Source organism: Carassius carassius, chromosome 18, assembly GCF_963082965.1.
Source record: "Carassius carassius chromosome 18, fCarCar2.1, whole genome shotgun sequence".
Taxonomy (NCBI): Eukaryota; Metazoa; Chordata; class Actinopteri; order Cypriniformes; family Cyprinidae; genus Carassius; species Carassius carassius.
Window position 1 is genome coordinate 29487082 of NC_081772.1, and position 21764 is coordinate 29508845.

At 49.2% G+C, this 21764-nt stretch overlaps 10 non-coding genes across 10 annotated transcripts; all 10 read left to right on the forward strand.

Moving 5' to 3' along the window:
• Positions 1-343: 343 nt before the first annotated feature.
• Positions 344-416, forward strand: trnak-uuu (transfer RNA lysine (anticodon UUU)). Its single transcript has one exon. It is a non-coding gene; the product is annotated as a tRNA-Lys (tRNA).
• A 10408-nt stretch (positions 417-10824) lies between these two features.
• trnas-uga (transfer RNA serine (anticodon UGA)) lies at positions 10825-10906 on the forward strand. The gene has a single exon. It is a non-coding gene; the product is annotated as a tRNA-Ser (tRNA).
• Positions 10907-13995: 3089 nt separating this feature from the next.
• On the forward strand, positions 13996-14077 carry trnas-aga (transfer RNA serine (anticodon AGA)). The gene has a single exon. It is a non-coding gene; the product is annotated as a tRNA-Ser (tRNA).
• Positions 14078-14232: 155 nt separating this feature from the next.
• Positions 14233-14304, forward strand: trnah-gug (transfer RNA histidin (anticodon GUG)). Its single transcript has one exon. It is a non-coding gene; the product is annotated as a tRNA-His (tRNA).
• Positions 14305-14695: 391 nt separating this feature from the next.
• Positions 14696-14768, forward strand: trnak-uuu (transfer RNA lysine (anticodon UUU)). Its single transcript has one exon. It is a non-coding gene; the product is annotated as a tRNA-Lys (tRNA).
• A 1171-nt stretch (positions 14769-15939) lies between these two features.
• On the forward strand, positions 15940-16021 carry trnas-uga (transfer RNA serine (anticodon UGA)). The gene has a single exon. It is a non-coding gene; the product is annotated as a tRNA-Ser (tRNA).
• A 1097-nt stretch (positions 16022-17118) lies between these two features.
• trnas-aga (transfer RNA serine (anticodon AGA)) lies at positions 17119-17200 on the forward strand. The gene has a single exon. It is a non-coding gene; the product is annotated as a tRNA-Ser (tRNA).
• Positions 17201-18700: 1500 nt separating this feature from the next.
• Positions 18701-18782, forward strand: trnaf-aaa (transfer RNA phenylalanine (anticodon AAA)). Its single transcript has one exon. It is a non-coding gene; the product is annotated as a tRNA-Phe (tRNA).
• A 359-nt stretch (positions 18783-19141) lies between these two features.
• trnas-uga (transfer RNA serine (anticodon UGA)) lies at positions 19142-19223 on the forward strand. Its single transcript has one exon. It is a non-coding gene; the product is annotated as a tRNA-Ser (tRNA).
• A 177-nt stretch (positions 19224-19400) lies between these two features.
• Positions 19401-19473, forward strand: trnak-uuu (transfer RNA lysine (anticodon UUU)). The gene has a single exon. It is a non-coding gene; the product is annotated as a tRNA-Lys (tRNA).
• Positions 19474-21764: the final 2291 nt, after the last annotated feature.

The window sequence follows — 21764 nt, forward strand, 5'->3', positions numbered from 1 at the left end:
CATCTTTCTGCGTGATTTTGTTTCTGAAACTTGGCCTGTGCAGGGCGCCATCACACAAGGGGACTTGCTTTCTAACATTAGGCGTAGTCGTGGCCGGGAGGTTAAGGCGATGGACTTGAAATCCATTGGGGTCTCCCTGCTCAGGTTCGAACTCTTCCCATTTCCGGAAGGATTTGCAGTATTGCTTTAGCTTTCTGTGACTGTAATTGTGCCTTCTATGGTCCTTCGCTCTCTGTGCCATAACTGCTTCTAGCTTTCATCCTCGTGACACCTGCGTCTCTTCTAGGCAGCTTGTTGTAAAACTGCTGCTTTATAAAAGGTGAGAAGCCAGTGCTCCACAAGAGCCCGGATAGCTCAGTTGGTAGAGCATCAGACTTTTAATCTGAGGGTCCAGGCTTCAAGTCCCTGTTCGGGCGAAGGTCTGTCTGCTTTTGGCAGAGTCACCTACGGTCCATCTCTTCTTCTGAATCTGTACTGGAGCGGTGTTCCTTCCTGCTACAGGGTATCAGTGCACCTCCCTTGTTTGGCACACCTGATTCTGATGCGCGCTCACAGAGTGAGTAGAATAAGACAGACCTCAGAATTGTGCAGTGCTGTCGGTCCCCAGGCCCAGCACTGAAAAACCCCATTACATAGGATGAGAAATGGCAGCCTGATTTCTCCTCAGTGGGACTGCTGTTTTACCCGCTTCTAGGGCTAGCTTACAATCTCGGCTTGCTAGGTTGCAAGTAGGTCAGGCAGCAGTGTTACACACAACATGGCAGAAGGTGGTCTGCTTAATTCAAGTCCCTGTTTGGGCGTAGGTCAGTCTTCTTTTTGTAGGCCTCAGCTTGCTATCACTACGGTCCATCTCTTCTGCTGACTGTACTAGAGCGATGTTCCTTTCTGCTCCCGGGGATCAGTGCATCTCCCTCTTTCGGCAAACCTGATTCTGATGGTCAGCCCTTTAGGAAAGAGTGATCACAGAGTGAGTAGAATAAAACAGACTTCCCAATTGTGCAGTGTTGTCGGTCCCCAGGGACAGTACTGAAAAACCCCATTACATAGGATGAGACATGGCAGCCTGATTTCTCCTCAGTGGGACCGCTGTTTTACCCGCTTGCAGGGCTAGCTTGCAATCTCCGCTTGCTGACTGAGCTGGGTTGGTTGCACGTAGGTCAGGCAGCAGTGTTGGACACAAACTGAGCAGAAATTGGTTGGCTTGTTCGGCACACCTGATTCTTATGGTCAGCCCTTTAGGAAAGAGTGTCCATAAAGTGTGTCCATTTTTTTTGGAGCGTCCATTCAGGTATAAGTTTGAGGGCTCGTGTACGTGGGTTAAGGGGAACTGCGCGCTGACCCCAAAAAATTTTTGCCGGACGCGGTGTCGATGTCTGCCGGACTGCGCTGGCCCACGGGAGACCCCTGACCGGCGCGGGAGGATCTGGTCCCCCAAGGGGCCTCGCGGAAGCTTACCCAAATTTGAGGCCCCTAAATGCCATACAGCACTTCTCCACAGGGTGGCGCACGGAGCAGTACACCTCAGGTTTAAAACAGTTGCATTTACCCGAATGGGGGGTGGACGATTCTTTTGCCCACGAAACCAATTTTTGTCCATTTGACCTTTAAAGTTACAGAATGACCATGGAACCGGTGCGGACCCCCGTCGGACCCCCAACCCGGGTCCCACGAAACCATTATTTGTACATTTGACCATTATATTCACACAATGACTGCGGATCATCTGCGGATCATCTGCGGACCCCTTGCGGACCCCCACCCTGGGTCCCACGAACCCAGTATTTGTCCATTTGACCATTATATTCACACAATGACTGCGGAACATCTGCGGACCACTTGCGGACCCCCACCCTGGGTCCCACGAACCCACTATTTGTCCATTTGACCATTATATTCACACAATGACTGCGGATCATCTGCGGACCACTTGCGGACCCCCACCCTGGGTCCCACGAACCCACTATTTGTCCATTTGACCATTATGTTCACACAATGACTGAGGATCATCTGCGGACCACTTGCGGACCCCCACCCTGGGTCCCACTGACCCACTATTTGTCCATTTGACCATTATGTTCACACAATGACTGCGGATCATCTGCGGACCACTTGCGGACCCCCACCCTGGGTCCCACGAACCCACTATTTGTCCATTTGACCATTATGTTCACGGAATGAGCCCAGATCACATGCGGAACATTTGCGGACCCCACCCCTGGGTCCCACGTACCCAATATTTGTCCATTTGACCATTAGCGTTAGAAAAGGGCCTCGGTTGGACATTTTTTTCTGAGACATCCCTGGGGCCCAAAACTTGGAACGGTGGCTCCTGGGGCCTCCCCCAGTAAGCTTATGAAGGCCCGGGGCCCAAGAGCCCTTGCAATCAGTGTCCACGAACCTGCTATGCTGAACACATTCAAATAAATGGCAGGTGTTTTTTTTTTAGAAAAGTCCCAGGGGCCCGAAATTCAGAACGGTGCATCTTTGGGGCCCCTGGATCATGCAGTCAAAAGCGGGGGCCCTAGTGCGATGCACTTTTTTCCCTTTAGTCCTACGACTACGTGCTTCGGGGCCTTGGGTGAGGGGCCCCTGAGATGCCAGAATCTCAAATCTGGGGGCCCTACGACCTATCGTCTCCGAACTGTGGACGTCCCACCTCCAATCAAAACGCGTAACGCTTTTGTGGACGTGGGGTCCCTTCTGTGACCGTTTGACCCCTAAAGAAGGTGGTAGGGCCACCAGACTTCTGTGCCCAGTCGAGGGGATCCCCTCGAGACACATATCCAAAATTCGGCCCGATCGGACTCTTGGGAGTCGTGTCCACGTCGTGTCCACGACCCTCTAGGGATCCCCCGAATTTCAGCCGTGGGGTCCACCACATCGCGGAGATATTAGCAAAAAAATAGTACCATCCACCCCCCTCGCACCTACTCATCCATGCCGGCCAGGGTGCACCCTCCCCGGCTAGAGAAGGCAGCTCGAGGGGGGTGGAAGTCAGAAGAAAATTTTTTTTATGAGGCCTAAAGAAAACACTTGTACTGTACTCAGGGTAGAGGTCTTCACAGTGCACCCGAGACCCGTCGACCCCGGACCCGACCCGGGACCCGTACGGGTTCGGGTCTATATTTTAAATCATCAGCCGGAGAACATGATCAAAGACTGCTTGTGTTTTTTGTAACTTGCAACTTGTAAAATTAGGAAAAGAAAAGAGGGAGCCAAAAAAAGTGATCTCTCTCTCTCACTGCTTTTAGAAGCAGAGCGGGCAGACTCAGAGTTAATACAAGTGCACACACGGTAATAATGCTTGCAGACATGACACACTCATATTTAATATATTTCAAATCAGCAACACAATCTGAGGTGAACTGTCACATGAATGTTTTCTATGACGCTCAAACTGCGTTAAAGCTTTTTCGGTTGATACAGCTAGCACGCATGTGCAGTCTCGAGCGCATTTCATGTTTCAGTGAGGGACACTTCGACCGCCAAACCGCGTTTTACATTTTCTCCCATTTTTATAATATTATAAATGAACCGTTTAATCTTAAAATTTTAGTGGTTCAGATTCAGACTCGATGCAGATCAGAGAGCACAGAGATCAGATGATAGCAAATAAATAACGTCAGCGGCCATGGCATTGCACGAGCGATCGTTATTATAGTTCAAAAGGGCAACCAGTCTAAGTTATTATGCGAATTAACTCAAGTCAGAATGTACATATGCACAGTTGCATTTGTCATCCGTCACCGTGACATCAAGTGGACTTTTGAAACTGAAATAATGAGTGGATTCAGCTTGGACTTGGAATAACGAGAGGAATAACATGAATAACTTTCTTGTCGGAGGATTGTAATGCATCACAGGCAGTCAGGTACAATGAGGAGAGACTACGGCTCTTTAAATTAGGTAAGACAAAAAGCTGTATTTTTCGCAACAGGTTTATTGATTTGTAATAGCAATTTTATGGTGGAATATGTGAACGTCGGGTCCAGTCGGGTCTGTGTCTTCCCAGCGGGTTCGGGTCCAGATTTCAAATAATATACGGGTCTGGGTCGGGTCCGGATAGGCATTTCTCGGATCTACACGGGTCCGGGTCCGGCTTTTGAAATATTAGACGGGTCCGGGTCGGTTCGGTGTAGTACATTACGGGTCTCTTTCGGGTTTGGGCACAAATTTTTGGAAACGTGAAGACGTCTAACTCAGGGCACTGGATTTTGGTTAATTTCACCACATGTGGTGCATGTTCACCAAAATGTCACACACTTTGCCAAGCTGTAACTCCGACAAAACGGGGACAAACTGCACCAAACTCGGGTCAGAGTAAGACCTCCAGAAGGCCTACCGAACACCGCTGCCCCCCATCCATAACACCCCGGGGGGCGAAGTTATGGCCCCCCACATTTTTGATAGTCAAATGGAAGGAAGAGACCTAGTGACTTGAAACTCGGTGACGTGATAGCACTCGAAGGGCCCTCTCTGAAGCCACCTCCCCCAAGTCGATAGACCCCCAGGGGCCAGAGATACGGGCCCGCAAATGCAAAAGGTCCCAAAATTTGACCGGCCATAACTCACCCAAAAAGAGGGGAAAAAACACCAAACTCTGGTTAAAATTAGACCTTGGGGACCTCAATCCGACGACACTAGCCCCATGTTCCTAGGACCCCGGGGGTCCGAGTTACGGCCCCCCAAAATGTGGAATTTGAACCGTTATAACTCAGGAACCAGACCACCCAGGAACTCGAGGGTGGTCGCATACGGTAGGCCTATCGACCCTTTAGGGATCCCCCGAATTTCAGCCCCGGGGTCCACCGCATCGCGGAGATATTAGCAAAAAAATAGTACCATCCACCCCCCTCCCACCTACTCATCCATGCCGGCCAGGGTGCACCCTCCCCGGCTAGAGAAGGCAGCTCGAGGGGGGTGGAAGTCGGAAGAAAAATCTTAGGATGAGGCCTAGAGGAAACACCTGTACTGTACTCAGCACACTAAGAGGAATCCATTCATGTAAGTTCTATCACATAATACTGTAGAATTTGCATAAAAATGAGCGTTGAATTTTGGCACACATGTGCACCACATGTGGTGCGTATCTCACTGTTCATTAAATAGCAACTGTATTTAACTTTATTTATTTCAAATGTGTTATTGTTAATGAAAATACCTGTAATGTACTCAGGACACCAAGGGGAACCCATTCATGTAAGTTTTATCATGTAATAATGAAGACTGGCCATGTGTTAAAACTGCTATAGCTTGCAACCTTTTAGCAGAAAATAACACTGCATCGGGATCTGTTTTCATGGTGGTCAGGAGGTAAATTTGCAATATGGTTAATGAAAACACCTGTACTGTACTCAGGACACTCAGAGGAATCCATTCATGTAAGTTTTATCCAATAATAATGTAAAATATGCATAAAAAAATTATGTCCACGGGAGCACTACGGAGGTCCCGCTGAATAAATTGTAAATGGACATTTTTTAAAAAAAACCCTCCCATTTACCATTTATTCAGCACGCCCTTCCTAATGGTTCCGTGGACAGATAAATTTTAGCTCCCAGGAATCCATTTTTGTAAGTTTTATCCCATAACACTGTAGAAATATGCATAGAAAAAATGTGTATATTCAATATTCACCACATGTGGTGAATATTAACCAAAATGTCACACACTTTGCCAAGCTGTAACTCCGCCAAAACGGGGCCAAACTGCACCAAAATCGGGTCAAAGTCAGACCAGGGGGACCTCTATCCGACACCACCAGCCACAAGTCCCTGAACCCCCGGGAGGCGGAGATACGGTGCCCCAAATTTGGTGTACATCCAATATGAATAAATGGCAAGTGAGATATGTGTCCACCTGAGGTTTAACCTGTTAGCCAGCACCCCCCATTATGGGACTCACAGCTGAAAGTGCTCTAACTAACTTATAATCGTAATAGTTTCCTACTTCAGTGTGTTACAAACATAATTGTGGTGTCTTTAGAAAGAAGACCCTTTGGGCTTCACTTTTTATCAACCAGATTTGATAATTCTCAAAAATATTAAAAGTTATAGACACTAAAGTGCCTTGAATTTTTTTTTACCACTCTTAAATATTTTTTTATTTGATATAAAAATACATGAAATAAGTCCTGGAGCAATCTAGAAAAGTAATGGGTTGAAAGCCACATGTCTCATGAGTTTCTATTTCAAATCTGAATAAAATATAATGAAAAATGAGACTCCTGCAAATATTTTTCTGAGACTATGTCTACACCCCCCACCCCCCCAAAATAAGAAAATATATTTCCCAATAGTATTGAAGACTTCTACAAACTATTTAGTCAGTAAACATTCCACTGCATAGTTTTTTTCAATTATAAAACACTAGACATAAACTTAGACATCATATAAATGATTTATTTGAGCAGTAGAAAAATACAATAAGAATAATTTGAGTAAGAAAAATAAGAATAATAAGAAAAATAAAAAAAGATTTAACATTGTTTGCCAATATAAAACATCCTGAGATTGCTAGAGATGCATATTTTACAATGAATTACGATGCAAATAAGTAATGATGTGCTGATGGCCACTTATACAGATGGTAATAACACAAATGTTCCGAAGTAGATAATAAACTCTCCCTATTCATATAGACGCGTTCACTTTGATAGCCGTGACCATTCAGTAATAGCGAGCTGATTTGGGCTGATTTGCACTCAAACAGATGGTAATCATGCACATACATTCACATTCAACATAAAACACACTCTCACATATATAAAAACTCTCTAAAATAAAAAGAAAGACAGGAATTTGCAATCGCTGTAAGTTCCGCCTCCATCAGCTGACCGGTGCGTCAGAGCGCGTCACCAGTTCTCAGGAGAGAGCGCCAAATTCAAATAAACTATTTTCCGCCTATTTTTCATTCATTCTTTTTTTCCAGTACTGAAAAACCCCATTACATAGGATGAGACATGGCAGCCTGATTTCTCCTCAGTGGGACTGCTGTTTTAGCCGCTTCCAGGGCTAGCTTACAATCTCCGCTTGCTAGGTTGCAAGTAGGTCAGGCAGCAGTGTTACACACAACATAGGAGAAGGTGGTCTGCTTAATTCAAGTCCCTGTTTGGGCGAAGGTCAGTCTTCTTTTGTAGGCCTCAGCTTGCTATCACTACGGTCCATCTCTTCTGCTGACTCTGTACTAGAGCGATGTTCCTTCCTGCTCCCGGGGATCAGTGTGGAACATGAGCCGGGCAAAATAAGCTGTATCTGTGGTGGGGGCCTCAACCCTAAGGACATTTGATGTCTGCACAATGTCTCATTTAAACAGCATGAGCCAACCGGTCCTTGGTCGGGCTTTGATGCCAGAATTTACCCCTCCAGGAAAACCCACTGGTAAGATATCTCACAGGAAAATGCTGAGCATTGGAGTATTTCTCTCTCTCCTGTGTTTGAGTGTGTGTGTCCTCTCCCCATTAACAATGTGGTACAAATTATTGCAGGGGAGCGCATTGCAGTGGAGTACTTGTTGGCCCAGTCCAATAGAGGCGACCAGTTGATTGCACACCACAATGACATGCCTGAAGTCCCCCCAGAGGAGCCCGAAGAGGATAGTGAAATTGACACGACTGTGTGCCATGCAGCTGACCTTAGGGCTGATGACTCTCCAGTAGCTGTCGTGCAGGTCCAGGTGACAAGTCAGGTGGGTGACACTGAACCCAAATCCCCAGATGAGGAGGTCACTGAGGAAGAGGAGGATGACACTGCAAGTCCTAGCACATCAAGCCAGGTAATATTGCTATCCTGTACTATTTTTTACTTTTAAAAAAAAATGTATCTGGTACAGTGCAAAACGCCTATTGTCACCAATGTGTAAAGTTAAAATATATGCATGTACAATGCAAAATAATTATTACAACACCGTATATGTTTATTGGACTGTGTTTGGCATTTTTCTCAATTTCCAGAGTACACAGTGTGATTCCAGAGGTGTCTTGGGCTGGGAGGCAGTTGATGCCCTGGCAGCCTACTTGGTTGGCCTAAACCGAACGATCACTGCCTTGTCATCACAAGAGGAGGCCAACATAGTCCAGCTGTACATGGCTCTGCATGCCATGGACAAGGTACCATCAAAATATAGCCAGAGGGTTAAGAAGAAGGCTTTGACAGGACCTTGGAGAGCATCCAGGAAGCAGAGTGGCTCTGCTCCAGGACAGCAGGCAGCAGAGAGGTAATTTGACTATTTGGATCGTCACTAGTTTATAACCCAGTATACAGTTCAGATTATATCATCTTTCTTTTGCATAGATTGTTCATGACTCATGGGCAGGCAGCTCAGGACCCTGAAGTCCACAGGGTCTGTGAATGTGTTTGCCTAAGGCTTTTGAAAGAGTTTCAGCAAGCACGGAACAGGCCCAGGGACACACAAGGAAAAACTCTGCCAATTCCACAATCTATTGTGGTGGTATACAGCCACTTAAAACAGCTGATGGAGGACAGCAGAGAGGTTCTAGGACAGACTAACCTAGTTCTGGTCCCGATAAACACCACTACTGTCTCTTCGTGGTGAGTCTTGTTTTATGCGATACTTTTGCACAATCACAGTAGTATATCAAGATTGTACTTATAAAACCTTCTTGTACATGCTTTTAAAAATGATGCTACAGGAAGTAAAGACAATGGGCTTTTATTCACTTAAATTGCTAATTTAAGATGAAGAATGTTTCTCTTGCAGGCTACTAAAAAGACAGAAACGTGTAGACAGAGACATGCTTCTGCAGGGTACTGCACTGCCCAAACAAGTATATTTGGCAAAGGAGGCTCTTCCTGAAGTGCGCGAACTTCCAGCTGTTCCTGCACAGCATGGGCATGAGGCCATGGTATTTCAGGATTCAGCAAATCAGGAGGGAGAGGCCTTCATTCGTAAGCGTATCTCCAACAGGTGCCCAATGCCCACCCCTCCTCCTGGATCTTACTCTGCATTTCCCATATACCCACCAGCACCACACTTTGCATTCCCCCCTGGGTCCTACCCACCCTTTCCCAGCTACCAACCAGGTCTACCACTGCCTCATTCTACCCAATTCCATCCCCCTCCCCAATTCCAGCCCCCTCTCCAATTCCAGCCAGTTTTCCAATTCCAGCCCCCTCCCCAATTCCAGCCACCTTCCCAATTCCAGCCACCTCCCCAATTCCAGCCCCCTCCCCAATTCCAGAAGCCTAATACCTTGCCATCACAAACTTGTCCTACCACTCAGCCCAGGCAGCGCACATGGAGAAGGCAGAAAGCTGCCCAAGAGGATGAGGAGTGAGTGGCTAGAGGTGAACCACCATGGAAACGACTAGCAAAGGATATATATCACTATATCTGCAAGCAGTGTGGGCTGGCAAAAAATAAGACAACTGGCCACACTCAGCTGAAGGGCCGGTGGTATTGTCCAGCCTCAGGCCTCTCTGTTGCACAGTGGAGAGAGAAAGTACAGGGAGTTCTTTGATTTTTTTTTCATTGGTGTATATAGTAATGTATATAGTTAGGTTTTTATATAGTTGCATATGTTGTGCTGTGTGTGTGTTGTGCTGTGAACATTTTGTTTTTAGTTGCTGTTTCCAGTGTTTCATTTGCAGTGTTTGTAAAAAAAAAGGAAAGACACAGCTCTTGTGGTGTAATAGTAACACATCCACCCTTTGGGTGGAAGATTCCAGGTGCAAGTCCTGGCAAGAGTTTGTGGTGTGTTTGTCAGATTATTATTATAATTATTAATTTTTTTATTAAAAATATAGTCAAAAACCAATCAAACACTTTACTTAAATCCTTTGTGAGTGTTCATGAAGTTTGATGGATAATTTTTTTTCTTTTTCTTGCTTTCCCTCCTTTCTCCTTCTCTTTTCCCTTTCTTTCCCCCTTGTAGCAGTCCCTTTTGCCCTGTTTTTGGCCGAGAGGTTAAGGCGATGGACTTTAAATCCATTGGGGTCTCCCTGCGCAGGTTCGAACTCTGCCGACTACGGGAGGGATTTGCAGTATTGCTTTAGCTTAATTTGAGGGTCCAGGGTTCAAGTCCCTGTTAGGGTGAAGGTCTGTCTGCTTTTGGCGGAGTCACCTTGCTATCACTACGGGTCCATCTCTTCTGCTGACTCTGTATTAGAGCGATGTTCCTTCCTTCTCCCGGGGATCAGTGCATCTCCCTTGTTCGGCACACATGATTCTGATGGTCAGCCCTTTAGGAAAGAGTGCTCACGGATTGAGTAGAATAAGACAGACCTCCCATTTGTGCAGTGCTGTCGGTCCCCAGGGCCAGTACTGAAAAACCCCATTACATAGGATGAGACATGGCAGCCTGATTTCTCCTTAGTGGGACTGCTGTTTTAGCCGCTTCCAGGGCTAGCTTACAATCTCGGCTTGCTAGGTTGCAAGTAGGTCAGGCAGCAGTGTTACACACAACATGGCAGAAGGTGGTCTGCTTAATTCAAGTCCCTGTTTGGGCGAAGGTCAGTCTTCTTTTTGTAGGCCTCAGCTTGCTATCACTACGGTCCATCTCTTCTGCTGACTTTGTACTAGAGCGATGTTCCTTCCTGCTCCCGGGGATCAGTGCATCTCCCTTGTTCGGCACACCTGATTCTGAGACTTCCCAATTGTGCAGTGTTGTCGGTCCCCAGGGCCAGGACTGAAAAACCCCATTACATAGGATGAGACATGGCAGCCTGATTTCTCCTCAGTGGGATCGCTGTTTTAGCCGCTTGCAGGGCTAGCTTGCAATCTCCGCTTGCTGACTGAGCTGGGTTGGTTGCAAGTAGGTCAGGCAGCAGTGTTGGACACAAACTGAGCAGAAGTTGGTCTACTCCCGTAGTCGTGGCCGAGTGGTTAAGGTGATGGACTTGAAATCCATTGGGGTCTCCCCGCGCAGGTTCGAATCCTGCTGACTACGCTGTTTGCTGAAGGCCATGAGGCAAAGCATCCATGCATTTTTCACGGTCCTCGCACTTATTTGCGAAATGTCCAGTCCTCTCATCGATGGACAAACACGCCGCTGCTGCTTCTTGTATCTGGGCTCCAGGGGTTGTCTTGGGTGAGCCAGTGGCCCGCCGTGATCGTATATTGGTTAGTACTCTGCGCTGAGGCCGCAGCAACCCTGGTTCGAATCCGAGTCACGGCAACCCTTTGCCGTTGAGTATACGGGAAGGTTGAAAATTTTTTACCACCTCATCTTTCTGCGTGATTTTTTTTCTGAAGCTTGGCCTGTGCAGGGCGCCATCAGACAAGGGGGCTTGCTTTCTAACATTAGGCGTAGTCGTGGCCGAGAGGTTAAGGCGATGGACTTGAAATTCATTGGGGTCTCCCTGCGCAGGTTCGAACTCTTCCCATTTCCGGAAGGATTTGCAGTATTGCTTTAGCTTTCTGTGACTGTAATTGTGCCATCTATGGTCCTTCGCTCTCTGTGCCATAACTGCTTCTAGCTTTCATCCTCGTGACACCTGCGTCTCTTCTGGCCAGCTTGTTGTAAAATTGCTGCTTTATAAAAGGTGAGAAGCCAGTGCTCCACAGGAGCCCGGATAGCTCAGTCGGTAGAGCATCAGACTTTTAATCTGAGGGTCCAGGGCTCAAATCCCTGTTCGGGTGAAGGTCTGTCTGCTTTTGGCGGAGTCACCTTGCTATCACTACGGTCCATCTCTTCTTCTGAATCTGTACTGGAGCGGTGTTCCTTCCTGCTCCAGGGTATCAGTGCACCTCCCTTGTTTGGCACACCTGATTCTGATGGTCAGCTCGTTAGGAAAGCGCGCTCACAGAGTGAGTAGAATAAGACAGACCTCCGAATTGTGCAGTGCTGTCGGTCCACAGGCCCAGCACTGAAAAACCCCATTACATAGGATGAGACATGGCAGCCTGATTTCTCCTCAGTGGGACTGCTGTTTTAGCCGCTTCCAGGGCTAACTTACAATCTCAGCTTGCTAGGTTGCAAGTAGGTCAGGCACCAGTGTTACACACAACATGGCAGAAGGTGGTCTGCTTAATTCAAGTCCCTGTTTGGGCGTAGGTCAGTCTTCTTTTTGTAGGCCTCAGCTTGCTATCACTACGGTCCATCTCTTCTGCTGACTCTGTACTAGAGCGATGTTCCTTTCTGCTCCCGGGGATCAGTGCATCTCCCTTGTTCGGCACACCTGATTCTGATGGTCAGCCCTTTAGGAAAGAGTGCTCACAGAGTGAGTAGAATAAGACAGACTTCCCAATTGTGCAGTGCTGTCGGTCCCCAAGGCCAGTACTGAAAAACCCCATTACATAGGATGAGACATGGCAGCCTGATTTCTCCTCAGTGGGACCGCTGTTTTACCCGCTTGCAGGGCTAGCTTGCAATCTCCGCTTGCTGACTGAGCTGGGATGGTTGCAAGTAGGTCAGGCAGCAGTGTTGAACACAAACTGAGCAGTGATTGGTCAACTCCCGTAGTCGTGGCCGAGTGGTTAAGGCGATGGACTTGAAATCCATTGGGGTCTCCCTGCGTAGGTTCAAATCCTGCTGACTGTGCTGTTTGCTGAAGGCCATGAGGCAAAGCATCCATGCATTTTTCACGGTCCTCGCACTTATTTGCGAAATGTCCAGTCCCTCATCGATGGACAAACACGCCGCTGCTGCTTCTTGTATCCGGGCTCCAGGGGTTGTCTTGGGTGAGCCAGTGGCACGCCGTGATCGTATAGTGGTCAGTACTCTGCGTTGTGGCTGCAGCAACCCTGGTTTGAATCCAGGTCACGGCAACCCTTTGCCGTTGAGTATACAGGAAGGTTGAAAATTTTTTACCACCTCATCTTTCTGCGTGATTTTGTTTCTGAAGCTTGGCCTGTGCAGGGCGCCATCAGACAAGGGGGCTTGCGTAGTCGTGGCCGAGAGGTTAAGGCGATGGACTTGAAATCCATTGGGGTCTCCCTGCGCAGGTTCCAACTCTGCCGACTACGGGAGGGATTTGCAGTATTGCTTTAGCTTTCTGTGACGGTAATTGTGCCATCTATGGTCCTTCGCTCTCTGTGCCATAACTGCTTCTAGCTTTCAACCTCGTGACACCTGCGTCTCTTCTGGGCAGCTTGTTGTAAAATTGCTGCTTTATAAAAGGTGAGAAGCCAGTGCTCCACAAGAGCCCGGATAGCTCAGTCGGTAGAGTATCAGACATTTAATCTGAGGGTCCAGGGTCCAAGTCCCTGTTCGGGCGAAGGTCTGTCAGCTTTTGGCGGAGTCACCTTGCTATCACTATGGTCCATCTCTTCTTCTGAATCTTTACTGGAGCGGTGTTCCTTCCTGCTCCAGGGTATCAGTGCACCTCCCTTGTTTGGCACACCTGATTCTGATGGTCAGCTCGTTAGGAAAGCGCGCTCACAGAGTCAGTAGAATAAGACAGACCTCCGATTTGTGCAGTGCTGTCGGTCCCCAGGCCCAGCACTGTAAAACCCCATTACATAGGATTAGACATGGCAGCCTGATTTCTCCTCAGTGGGACTGCTGTTTTACCCGCTTCCAGTGCTAGCTTACAATCTCGGCTTGCTAGGTTGCAAGTAGGTCAGGCAGCAATGTGACACACAACAGGGCAGAAGGTAGTCTGCTTAATTCAAGTCCCTGTTTGGGCGAAGGTCAGTCTACTTTTTGGAGGGCTCAGCTTGCTATCACTACGGGTCCATCTCTTCTGCTGACTCTGTATTAGAGCGATGTTCCTTCCTTTTCCCGGGGATCAGTGCATCTCCCTTGTTCGGCACACATGATTCTGATGGTCAGCCCTTTAGGAAAGAGTGCTCCCGGAGTGAGTAGAATAAGAAAGACCTCCCATTTGTGCAGTGCTGTCGGTCCCCAGGGCCAGTACTGAAAAACCCCATTACATAGGATGAGACATGGCAGCCTGATTTCTCCTCAGTGGGACTGCTGTTTTAGCCGCTTGCAGGGCTAGCTTGCAATCTCCGCTTGCTGACTGAGCTGGGTTGGTTGCAAGTAGGTCAGGCAGCAGTGTTGGACACAAACTGAGCAGAAATTGGTCTACTGCCGTAGTCGTGGCCGAGTTTTTAAGGCGATGGATTAGAAATCCATTGGGGTCTCCCCGCGCAGGTTCGAATCCTGCCGACTACGCTGTTTCCTGAAGGCCATGAGGCAAAGCATCCATGCATTTTTCATGGTGCTCGCACTTATTTGCGAAATGTCCAGTCCCTCTTCGATGGACAAACACGCCGCTGCTGCTTCTTGTATCCGGGCTCCAGGGGTTGTCTTGGGTGAGCCAGTGGCACGCCGTGATCGTATAGTGGTTAGTACACTGTGTTGTGGCCGCAGCAACCCCGGTTCGAATCCGGGTCACGGCAACCCTTTGCCGTTGAGTATACGGGAAGGTTGAAAATTTTTTACCACCTCATCTTTCTGCGTGATTTTGTTTCTGAAGCTTGGCCTGTGCAGGGCGCCACCAGACAAGGGGGCTTGCTTTCTAACATTAGGCGTAGTTGTGGACGAAAGGTTAAGACGATGGACTTGAAATCCATTGGGGTCTCCCTGCGCAGGTTCGAACTCTTCCCATTTCCGGAAGGATTTGCAGTATTGCTTTAGCTTTCTGTGACGGTAATTGTGCCATCTATGGTCTTTCGCTCTCTGTGCCATAACTGCTTCTAGCTTTCATCCTCATGACACCTGCGTCTCTTCTGGGCAGCTTGTTGTAAAATTGCTGCTTTATAAAAGGTGAGAAGCCAGTGCTCCACAAGAGCCCGGATAGCTCAGTCGGTAGAGCATCAGACTTTTAATCTGAGGGTCCAGGGTTCAAGTCCCTGTTCGGGCGAAGGTCTTTCTGCTTTTGGCGGAGTCACCTTGCTATCACTACGGTCCATCTCTTCTGCTGACTCTGTACTAGAGCGATGTTCCTTTCTGCTCCCGGGGATCAGTGCATCTCCCTTGTTCGCCAAACCTGATTCTGATGGTCAGCCCTTTAGGAAAGAGTGCTCACAGAGTGAGTAGAATAAGACATAAGATTTTTAAGAGCGCTAGGGGAAGGGCGGTACCGCTGGCGCCACGACCAGGTGCTAAAGGCTTTGGCGGACTCCATCTGCACAGCGATCCAGCTCAGCAAGACCCAGGTAGCCCCCAAACAGACAATCACCTTCATTAGAGCTGGGCAGAAGGAACAATTCCACCGGCCTAGCTCTACAGGGGGGGCTCCTCTCCACTGCTCGTGATTGGCAGCTTCAGGTTGACCTTGGAAGGCAGCTTAAGTTCCCAGGCAACATCACAGCCACTTCTCTCCGCCCAGACATGGTGCTAACATCTGAGTCTACCAAGCAAGTGGTTATCCTGGAACTAACTGTCCCCTGGGAAGACCATATTGAAGAGGCCCACGAGCGCAAGAGGGCTAACTACGCAGGGCTCAGCTCGGAGTGCCGGAACAATGGCTGGAAAACTCGCTGCGAGCCAGTCGAGGTCGGGTGCCGAGGCTTCGCTGGCCACTCACTGCTGCGAACCCTCAAACTCCTTGGAGTGAAAGGACTGCAATTGAAAAAAGCCACCGCAAACATCTTAGAGGCTGTAGAAAGGGCTTCTCGGTGGCTGTAGATCCATAGGGGGGATCCGTGGAGCAACATGCCACTTGGACACAAGCTGGGGACTGATCACCCCCGGCTGGGTCGCCCGGGTGAGGGTGTATGAAGATTAAAGACCCGAAACACCCTATGACCTCGGGTTTTTCACTGATGACGTGTCCAAGTAGCACCAGAAGGTGTATTAAAACTCTAGACAGACTTCCCAATTGTGCAGTGCTGTCGGTCCCCAGGGCCAGTACTGAAAAACCCCATTACATAGGATGAGACATGGCAGCCTGATTTCTCCTCAGTGGGATCGTTGTTTTACCCGCTTGCAGGGCTAGCTTGCAATCTCCGCTTGCTGACTGAGCTGGGTTGGTTGCAAGTAGGTCAGGCAGCAGTGTTGAACACAAACTGAGCAGATATTGGTCTACTCCCGTAGTCGTGGCCGAGTGGTTAAGGCGATGGATTTGAAATCCATTGGGGTCTCCCCGTGCAGGTTCGAATCCTGCTGACTACGCTGTTTGCTGAAGGCCATGAGGCAAAGCATCCATGCATTTTTCACGGTCCTCGCACTTATTTGCGAAATGTCCAGTCCCTCTTCGATGGACAAACACGCCGCTGCTGCTTCTTGTATCTGGGCTCCAGGGGTTGTCTTGGGTGAGCCAGTGGCACGCCGTGATCGTATATTGGTTAGAACTCTGCGTTGTGGCAGCAGCAACCCCGGTTCTAATCCGAGTCACGGCAACCCTTTGCCGTTGAGTATACGGGAAGGTTGAAAATTTTTTACCACTTCATCTTTCTGCGTGATTTTTTTTCTGAAGCTTGGCCTGTGCAGGGCGCCATCAGACAAGGGGGCTTGCTTTCTAACATTTGGCGTAGCCGTGGCCGAGAGGTTAAGGCGATGGACTTGAAATCCATTGGTGTCTCCCCGCACAGGTTCGAACCCTGCTGACTACGGGAGGGCTTTGCAGTATTGCTTTAGCTTTCTGTGACGATAATTGTGCTTTCTATGGTCCTTCGCTCTCTGTGCCATTACTGCTTCTAGCTTTCATCCTCGTGACACCTGCGTCTCTTCTGGGCAGCTTGTTGTAAAACTCCTGCTTTATAAAAGGTGAGAAGCCAGTGCTCCACAAGAGCCCGGATAGCTCAGTCAGTAGAGCATCAGACTTTTAATCTGATCGTCCGGGGTTCAAGTCCCTGTTCGGGCGAAGTTCTGTCTGCTTTTGGCGGAGTCACCTTGCTATCACTACAGTCCATCTCTTCTTCTGAATCTGTACTGGAGCGGTGTTCCTTCCTGCTCCAGGGTATCAGTGCACCTCCCTTGTTTGGCACACCTGATTCTGATGGTCAGCCCTTTAGAAAAGAGTGCTCACAGAGTGAGTAGAATAAGACAGACTTCCCAATTGTGCAGTGCTGTCGGTCCCCGGTGTCTGTACTGAAAAACCCCATTACATAGGATGAGACATGGCAGGCTGATTTCTCCTCAGTGGGACCGCTGTTTTACCCTCTTGCAGGGCTAGCTTGCAATCTCCGCTTGCTGACTGAGCTGGTTTGGTTGCAAGTAGGTCAGGCAGCAGTGTTGGACACAAACTGAGCAAAAATTGGTCTACTGCCGTAGTCGTGGCCGAGTGGTTAAGGCGATGGATTAGAAATCCATTGGGGTCTCCCCGCGCAGATTCGAATCCTGCCGACTACACTGTTTGCTGAAGGCCATGAGGCAAGGCATCCATGCATTTTTCACGGTCCTCGCACTTATTTGTGAAATGTCCAGTCCCTCTTCGATGGACAAACACGCCGCTGTTGCTTCTTCTATCCGGACTCCAGGGATTGTCTTGGGTGAGCCAGTGGCACGCCGTGATCGTATAGTGGTTAGTACTCTGCGTTGTGGCTGCAGCAACCCCGGTTCGAATCCTGGTAACGGCAACCCTCTGCCGTTGAGTATACGGGAAGGTTGAACATTTTTTACCACCTCATCTTTCTGCGTGATTTTGTTTCTGAAGCTTGGCCTGTGCAGGGCGCCATCAGACAAGGGGGATTGCTTTCTAACATTAGGCGTAGTCGTGGCCGAGAGGTTAAGACGATGGACTTGAAATCCATTGGGGTCTCCCTGCGCAGGTTCGAACTCTTCCCATTTCCGGAAGGATTTGCAGTATTGCTTTAGCTTTCTGTGACGGTAATTGTGCCATCTATGGTCCTTCGCTCTCTGTGCCATAACTGCTTCTAGCTTTCATCCTCGTGACACCTGCGTCTCTTCTGGGCAGCTTGTTGTAAAACTGCTGCTTTATAAAAGGTGAGAAGCCAGTGCTCCACAAGAGCCTGGATAGCTCAGTCGGTAGAGCATCAGACTTTTAATTTGAGGGTCCACCCTGTTAGGGTGAAGGTCTGTCTGCTTTTGGCGGAGTCACCTTGCTATCACTACGGTCCATCTCTTCTTCTGAATCTGTACCGGAGCGGTGTTCCTTCCTGCTCCAGGGTATCAGTGCACCTCCCTTGTTTGGCACACCTGATTCTGATGGTCAGCTCGTTAGGAAAGCGCGCTCACAGAGTGAGTAGAATAAGACAGACCGCTGAATTGTGCAGTGCTGTCGGTCCCCAGGCCCAGCACTGAAAAACCCCATTACATAGGATGAGAAATGGCAGCCTGATTTCTCCTCAGTGGGACTGCTGTTTTACCCGCTTCCAGGGCTAGCTTACAATCTCGGCTTGCTAGGTTGCAAGTAGGTCAGGCAGCAATGTGACACACAACAGGGCAGAAGGTGGTATGCTTAATTCAAGTCCCTGTTTGGGCGAAGGTCAGTCTTCTTTTTGTAGGCCTCAGCTTGCTATCACTATGGTCCATCTCATCTGCTGACTCTGTACTAGAGCGATGTTCCTTCCTGCTACCGGGGATCAGTGCATCTCCCTTGTTGGGCACACCTGATTCTGATGGTCAGCCCTTTAGGAAAGAGTGCTCACAGAGTGAGTAGAATAAGACAGACTTCCCAATTGTGCAGTGCTGTCGGTCCCCAGGGTCAGTACTGAAAAACCCCATTACATAGGATGAGACATGGCAGGCTTATTTCTCCTCAGTGGGATCGCTGTTTTACCCGCTTGCAGGGCTATCTTGCAATCTCCGCTTGCTGACTGAGCTGGGTTGGTTGCAATTAGGTCAGGCAGCAGTGTTAGACACAAACTGAGCAGAAATTGGTCTACTCCCGTAGTCGTGGCCGAGTGGTTAAGGCGATGGACTAAAAATCCATTGGGGTCTCCCCTCGCAAGTTCAAATCCTGCCGACTAAACTGTTTGCTGAAGGCCATGAGGCAAAGCATCCATGCATTTTTCATGGTCCTCGCACTTATTTGCGAAATGTCCAGTCCCTCTTCGATTGACAAACATGCCGCTGCTGCTTCTTGTATCCGGGCTCCAGGGGTTCTCTTGGGTGAGCCAGTGGCACGGCGTGATCGTATAGTGGTTAATACTTTGCGTTGTGGCCGCAGCAACCCCGGTTCGAATCAGGGTCACGGCAACCCTTTGCCGTTGAGTATACGGGAAGGTTGAAAATTTTTTTACCACCTCATCTTTCTGCGTGATTTTGTTTCTGAAGCTTGGCCTGTGCAGGGCGCCACCAGACAAGGGGGCTTGCTTTCTAAGATTAGGCGTAGTCGTGGCCGAGAGGTTAAGGCGATGGACTTGAAATCCATTGGGGTCTCCCCGCGCAGGTTCGAACCCTGCCGACTACGGGAGGGCTTTGCAGTATTGCTTTAGCTTTCTGTGACGTAATTGTGCCATCTATGGTCCTTCGCTCTCTGTGCCATAACTGCTTCTAGCTTTCATCCTCGTGACACCTGCGTCTCTTCTGGGCAGCTTGTTGTAAAACTGCTGCTTTATAAAAGGTGAGAAGCCAGTGCTCCACAAGAGCCCGGATAGCTCAGTCGGTAGAGCATCAGACTTTTAATCTGAGGGTCCAGGGTTCAAGTCCCTGTTTGGGCGAAGGTCTGTCTGCTTTTGGCGGAGTCACCCTGCTATCACTACGGTCCATCTCTTCTTCTGAATCTGTACTGGAGCGGTGTTCCTTCCTGCTCCAGGGTATCAGTGCACCTCCCTTAATCGGCACACCTGATTCTGATGGTCAGCCCTTTAGGAAAGAGCGCTCAAAGAGTGAGAAGAATAAGACAGACTTCCCAATTGTGCAGTGCTGTCAGTCCCCAGTGGGATCGCTGTTTTACCCGCTTGCAGGGCTAGCTTGCAATCTCCGCTTGCTGACTGAGCTGGGTTGGTTGCAAGTAGGTCAGGCAGCAGTGTTGGACACAAACTGAGCAGAAATTGGTTGGCTTGTTCGGCACACCTGATTCTTATGGTCAGCCCTTTTTTTTTTGGAGCATCCATTCAGGTATAAGTTTGAGGGCTCGTGTACGTGGGTTAAGGGGACCTGCGCGCTGACCCCAAAAATTTTTTGCCGGACGCGGTGTCGATGTCTGCCGACTGCGCTGGCCCATGGGAGACCCCTGACCGGTGCGAGAGGATCTGGACCCCCGAGGGGCCTCGCGGAAGCTTACCCAAATTTGAAGCCCCTAAATGCCATTCAGCACTTCTCCACAGGGTGGCGCACGGAGCAGTACACCTCAGGTTTAAAACAGTGGCATTTACCCGAATGGGGGATGGACGATTTTTTTGCCCACGAAACCAATATTTGTCCATTTGACCTTTAAAGTTACAGAATGACCACAGAACCGGTGCGGACCCCCCGTCGGACCCCCAACCCGGGTCCCACGAACCCATTATTTGTCCATTTGACAATTATATTCACACAATGACTGCGGATCATCTGCGGACCCCTTGCGGACCCCCACCCTGGGTCCCACGAACCTAGTATTTGTCCATTTGACCATTATATTTACACAATGACTGCGGATCATCTGCGGACCACTTGCGGACCCCCACCCTGGGTCCCACAAACCCACTATTTGTCCATTTGACCATTATATTCACACAATGACTGCGGATCATCTGCGGACCACTTGCGGACCCCCACCCTGGGTCCCACGAACCCACTATTTGTCCATTTGACCATTATGTTCACACAATGACTGCGGATCATCTGCGGACCACTTGCGTCCCCACCCTGGGTCCCAAGAACCCAATATTTGTCCATTTGACCATTATGTTCACACAATGACTGCGGATCATCTGCGGACCACTTGTGGACCCCCACCCTGGGTCCCACGAACCCACTATTTGTCCATTTGACCATTATGTTCACGGAATGACCACAGATCACATGCGGAACATTTGCGGACCCCACCCCCGGGTCCCACGGACCCAATATTTGTCCATTTGACCATTAGCGTTAGAAAAGAGCCTCGTTCGGACATTTTTTTCTGAGACATCCCTGGGGCCCAAAACTTGGAACGGTGGCTCCTGGGGCTTCCCCCAGTAAGCTTATGAAGGCCCGGGGCCCAAGAGCCCTTGCAATCAGTGTCCACGAACCCGCTATGCTGAACACATTCAAATAAATGGCAGGTGGGATTTTTTTAGAAAAGTCCCAGGGGCCCGAAATTCGGAACGGTGGCTCTTTGGGGCCCCTGGATCGTGCAGTCAAAAGCGCGGGGCCCTAGTGCGATGCACTTTTTTCCCTTTAGTCCTACGACTATGTGCTTCGGGGCCCTGGGTGAGGGGCCCCTGAGATGCCAGAATCTAAAATCTGGGGGCCCTACGGCCTATCGTCTCCGAACTGTGGACGTCCCACCTCCCATCAAAACGCGTAACGCTTTTGTGGACGTGGGGTCCCTTCTGTGACCGTTTGACCCCTAAAGAAGGTGGTAGGGCCACCAGACTTCAGTGCCCGGTCGAGGGGATCCCCTCGAGACACATATCCAAAATTCGGCCCGATCGGACCCTTCGGAGTCGTGTCCACGTCGTGTCCACGACCCTCGCGGGATCTCCCGAATTTCAGCCGCGGGGTCCAACGCATCGCGGAGATATTAGCAAAAAAATAGTACCATCCACCCCCCTCGCACCCACTCATCCATGCCGGCCAGGGTGCACCCTCCCCGGCTAGAGAAGGCAGCTCGAAGGGGGTGGAAGTCGGAAGAAAAAATTTTTTATGAGGCCTACAGAAAACACTTGTACTGTACCCAGGGCACTCAGAGGAATCCATTTTTGTAAGTTTTATCCCATTATACTGTAGAAATATGCATATAAAAAATGTTGGATTTTGGTTAACCAAAATGTCACAGACTTTGCCAAGCTGTAACTCCGCAAAACGGGGCCAAACTGCACCA